We start from the raw sequence: 6,000 nt of genomic DNA on the forward strand, positions 1-6,000 counted from the left end.
ATAATGTATCTACTGACTACCGCAAGCACCCATATCTGAACTAGATGTGTAAAAATTCAAGATACACATCTAATAAAACCTGAGCAGGAAGAACTTAGCCACATCCTTTCATCATGATAAGGAGATGCTAAAGAGATTACTGTTTCACACTAGCCAAGGGTAAATGTCACCAAAAACATCTTAGAGCATGTTCAGTGCTCCAGTAGAAATACTTAGAGGATTGTTGGGTGGTAGTTTAAAAATGTGGATTTTCAGCCTGCAGCAGAAGACAGGCAGTGACTTTTCTGACTTCAGTGGGGAGTTTATTCACCACTGAGGGGCCGGAACAGATAAAAACCACAGGGTCTACTGAGAGAAGGTGCGGCCATTATAATCCAAAGGCAGAAAAAGTGCAATGGGCACACTGGAGTGTAGAGAGGAAGGAGCAGTTCCCTTTATACTCCAGAGTCTTGAATTGAATTTAAGCTGCAACATGGAGCTACTGTGAAGAACAGAGAAGTGGAATAGCGTGCAAAAACGTGTGGAGGTTGAACTGTAGGATGCAGCATTCTTCTTCTGGCTTCAGAAGTCTGATGGAAGAGGCAGCGATTCCAGCAAGGAAAGGGGTTTCAGTAGTCGGGAGAAGTTTGAACATGATTAGTGTCAGGATAGATAATTGCACTGCTTCTCTCGTAGGGAAGGGGCCAATACGCCTTCTATTCTGTACAGGAGGAATCGTTAAGAGCAGGCTACTGCCGCCATTTTTGCTGAGAATATCAGTCGACAATGACAATGAGTACCTATGTATAGAGAAGCCAAAGTGACTGGCAAAGTGCTATTGGATAAGAAGAAAATAAAAAGAGATGAAATGGACAGGTCTGTGTGTGGGCACCACTTCCCTTGAAAGAACATAGGCTCAGCCTTGTCCTGGTTAAAGATTTTGTGCGTAAATTGATATTAAAGAATGTCCGTTACATTCAAGCCGTTGCCAAATGAGTTGCTACAAAGCTAGTTAAGACTATCAGCTCCACACAACTCTCTCTGTATCTCTCAGTATGGCTATGTCCAGAAGATTGTGTCGTCCGAAGACTTTCCCACACAGAAACTCAAGTAAAGAAAATGACCTTTTCTGAAGAGTCCATCATGTTCTTTTAATCCTGTGTCATCTTTGGCTACTAGCAACTGCTAGAGTGGAGGGGAGGGTAAAAGTGGGGGCACTTGCTCTATCACAGAGGGCTTGTTTCAAGTGGACGCGCCAACAGTTTTGTTGTCATTACTTAGAATTCCTCATGGGGAGCAAAAACTACGCACTATAGCTTAAAGCTTCAAATATCAGCCAGGCACATAGGCCTACCTACCTCTCTCTGAGTGTGAGTGGAGGATATGCCGTAAACTAAGCCAATAAGAAGAAAGAAGAAGAAAACCAATAGGGCTCAAAGTCCTGCAAGAAAGGCATTGTAATTCAAAGTACACTTTACAGTACCACTATAGGGAATCCAAACCCTGTTGGTGGAGGATGGGAGTTTTACCCCTCCACATTTAGCCTCCTGAGAAGCTGTATTTCAAAACACTGTCTGTGCATTTTTGTTTCACCTGCATTCTATTAAGGGCTATTTCCCTCCACACGATATGTGATTAAAAAACAGCATTTTTCTCTGCTGTTTTACTCTGCAGTCAGTCTGTCTGTGCTTGCATGATAAGGCCCACAATTGCAGAACTTAAGCTCTGTCTGCCACCTCAAGCCCTTATAACCAAAGAAGGAAATAAACTACCCAGTATCAAGATGAAGGCAATTTCTCTGGCCTTATCATCGACAAATGACGATTCTCCTGTAAAGAGGATGTATGTCCATGCCGCATATTATCTTATCATTCAAGAGGAGACATAGCAAAAATGAAAGATATATTAGTTCAAATGCTCAAATCTATGGATTTGTTGGGATCACGTGAGTGGGCAAGGGAAATTATGAGATCACGAGGGGAACTCTTCACCAACAAGCATGACCTCTGTCGCTACTGCAGTCTCAGCAGCCGGCTGTGAAAGGCTGTGGTTTTACTAGTTTAAAAAAAAAAAGGAGATTACTGGTAGCTACGGGCTAAACAACTACGCAATACACTTGCACTTTACTGCATGGGGTTTCTGCAGAGGTGGTCTGTGCACTGCCTGCAAGACAACATGTTTTCCTATGAACTTCAAGGGGATGGTTCACAGTTAAACCCTCATGTGAAACCCACAATATGAAACACAAGCTCTATGATTGCTGTCCACCTAAAAATCAGCAAGCTTTACTGTATAATTCTTCTCACGAACACAATATGTTGCAACCACACGCTGGTGTTGCTTCTCTAGAAATTCATACATTGTCATGACAGGTGAACAATGCTGAAATCTCACCTCACAGGAGCCAATTTACAAAGGGTTTGCAATCAGCTTACTCATGTCATGTCTGTCACTTTGTTTTAAGTAAACTCACAAAACTTAAAAACTAGCATAATTTCAATTTTTATAAAAAACACATTTGTCGGTCGGTCAGTTGGTCTGTCAGTTCCTCCCCACAAAGCCTCCCTACTAGCACCCTTTAAATAAAGGGCACCGCACTAATCCCTACTATGGCCATGCCAAGACCCGGGCTATTGAAGGGCGTGGCCATAGTAGGATTCGTATTATCGCGAGCAGGGGTGCCGGGAACACCGAGCAAGCAGGTACGGTAGTGATTTGTCGTCTATGGAAAGAGATGGATAAAGCAAAATAGAAAAAGAAATAGGGAAAAGGAGATAGCATGTCAATGGATGCAACAGCAGTTAAATAAGTGGATGGTGAAAGGCAACAGGTAGGATTTAAAGTGTGACGTCTGTGCTTGGAGGCTTGCAAATATTCATGTTAACAGACTAGCTAGCGTTTGCTAACACTGGGAATGTAGCAGCCAAATCTTCATGTTAACAGACTAGCTAGCGTTTGCTAACACTGGGAATGTAGCAGCCAAATATTCATGTTAACAGACTAGCTAGCGTTTGCTAACACTGGGAATGTAGCTGCCAAATGGGGGTTTACGGCTAGCTTAGAATATGCAAAACCGAGGTTGCTGAGCTGAAAACTGGTAAATATAAGGTAGCATGTATAATAAATGACAAGAGTCTGGAAAAAAATAACTAATGCAATAACTCTGGTTTACCATGGAATCATTAATACATTTTGTTTTACCATTAGCTGTCAGACATACAGGCTATAGTTACATCTGTTGGGTGACATGGAAGCTGTAATTACAGGGTCACATCTCTCTCTCTCTCTCTCTCTCTCTCTCTCTCTCTTTTTAGGTCTGTGCTATCCATATTTGTACTTTTTAACATCCAAAATGTGAATGTAATTTGAACAGCAGCACAACCTAACTACATAATAGTTGTCTTATCTGATGCCATCACTAGGCCGATTTAAGAATTGAATTGAGGCTGCAATATTTAACAGTGAGTTCATTTCATTCAGGTGTGAGGATGGTGGATCAGGAAAGACCGGAGAAGGCAATAGGTAGGCAGGGGCGGTTCTACATTGAATGACGCCCCGGGCAAGACCCCCTACGAGCGATTATGAAGGTCCTGCTACTGCCGAAAACATGTATTTTCACTTTTTTCTTTTAATTGAGCCGCTTGGGTAACTTTGTTTCATTTTGGCGTTTAGACCATTGACATAAAAGAAAGGTTTAGACTCGTCTTGCTCCGTCTCTGTGTAGCCTACTTCCCATTTCTCCTGTCACCGTGTGCACTGTTACGGACTAGTCCATTTCATTGTGAAAGTAGGGGGTGTTGACCTCTCTCAGCAAGCGGGACGCCTGCAGCTGCAAGGGGGGCGCTGATCTGCCAATTCCCCACACAGTGAAATGATAGAAAACAGAAATACTCTTTGCGGCGCAGAGGATTTTTTATTTTTTTTAAAGTTTTTGTGCCTCTCGTGCATGTGACATGAAAAAATGCCGCCCGGGCGGCTGCCCGGTTCACCCGTGCCAAAAACCGCCACTGCAGGTAGGTCTAACATTAGGTGTGTAGGCTAAGTGTAGGGGGAGCCACTTGATACCAACAGATTCATTTCTTAATTTTATTAATATGGAACAACTAATATGGAAAATCAATTACATAATTTTTGTTTGACAATATGTCTTAGTGGAGAAGAACACAGGCAAGGAGTGAATGAGACAGACATTAGGTGGGAGACGGCATCAAGTAGAGATGAGACCAGTGATGACATCAGGTAGGAGTTCTATTAGACCACACAAAACTAAATGTCCAGTTCTGTTGACCAACCTATTCACTGAGTTCTTTTTGGGGGGAAAAAAGTGCAGACAGAGATGGAAAATATAACAATTAGCCTATGTCTTTTTTTTTTTTTTAAACACTTTATTTGTACATTTCCAGTTATTACATTAAACAATCATATTCTCTATCTTACAAATAATCATAGAAAAACAATCCCAAGACAAAGACAGACTAAACCTAAAATCAATCGATGAAAAGAAAAAAAGAAAAATTGAGAAAAACAAAACAAAAAAAAGAAAAAGAAAAAGAAAAATAACAAGTGCACCTAACATTCGTTATGACAGGACAGGGCAGGTTTAAACATTCAGAGTTCCAGTTCCAGACCAGGTAAATTGTTCACATAAGTCATCAGAGGGTCCCAGGTTTTGTGGAATCTGTTGATGGAACCGTTGAGGGGACATCTGATTTTTTCCAGCTTAACATTCTGCATAATGTCCCTGATCCAGTGGTGGTGTGATGGAGGAGTAGCAGCCTTCCATTTAAATAAAATCAAGCGTCTAGCTAATAAGGAAGAAAAGGCAATGACCCTCTGTAGATGACCAGGGGGAGCAGATCCCATTGAATCAGAAAGCCAACCGAAAATAGCAACCAAGGGAGAGGGTGAGATGTTATAAGCATAAGCATTAGAGATTACTTCAAAAAAGGATGACCAGAAAGAAACAAGTTTCGGACAAGACCAGAACATATGATAGGAAGTAGCTGGCGTATGTTTACATCTATCGCATAATGGGTCTACGTTCGGAAATATTCTTGCTAATTTGGCTTTTGAGAAGTGCAACCTGTGTAACACTTTGAACTGTATTAAAGAATGTCTGGAGCATATGGAAGAAGAATGGACTCTAGTAAGAGCCATGTCCCATTCCCCATCAGACAGTTGCGCCCCCAAGTCATTTTCCCACTGTTCTCGAATATGTGAAATAGAGAGGTTGCAGCTATCCATGATATGGGAATAAATAAATGATATTCTTCTCTTAGTCAGCATATTGACCCGCAATAGGGAATCCAAACAAGAAGGAGAGGGGAGTGTAGGGAAGTTAGCAAACTTTTTATGAGTAAAATCCCTAATTTGCAAGTATCGGAAAAAATGATTATTTGTCAGACCGAATTTTCTGGATAGTTGTTCAAAGCTAGCAAAAGTATCATTAACATACAGGTTCTCAATACTATGAATGTCCTTGTGATACCAAATTTTGAAACCATTGTCCATTAGGGATGGTTGGAAAAGGTGATTGTGTATTATTGGTGAGTGAATAGAAATACTTTGAATACCCAGACACCTTTTGAACTGATTTACGATGCGTAGTGATTGAGTTACAATTATATTATCCTTAATATTATTAACTAGTTATGGTAGAGATGCGCAAAGTAAAGCAGGGAGGGAATGTGGGCTGCTTGTAACCCTTTCAATCTGGAGCCATGCAGGGATCCTATCATTCCAATCTTTTAACCACAGAGAGATGTCATTAAAATTCGCAGCCCAATAATACGTGCGCAAATTTGGAAGTGAAAGCCCACCTACATCTTTTGGTCTTTCCATGAATTCTTTTCTTATGCGAGCTGATTTATTGTTCCATATATAGGAGGAAATCATTTGATTAAATGCCTTGAAAAAAGACTCCATCCATCCATCCATCTTCGTCCGCTTATCCAGTGTCGGGTCGCGGGGGGAGCAGCTCCAGCAGGGGACCCCAAACTTCCCTTTCCCGAGCAACATTAA

The sequence above is a fragment of the Perca flavescens genome, chromosome 19, assembly GCF_004354835.1.
Source record: "Perca flavescens isolate YP-PL-M2 chromosome 19, PFLA_1.0, whole genome shotgun sequence".
NCBI classification, from domain to species: domain Eukaryota; kingdom Metazoa; phylum Chordata; class Actinopteri; order Perciformes; family Percidae; genus Perca; species Perca flavescens.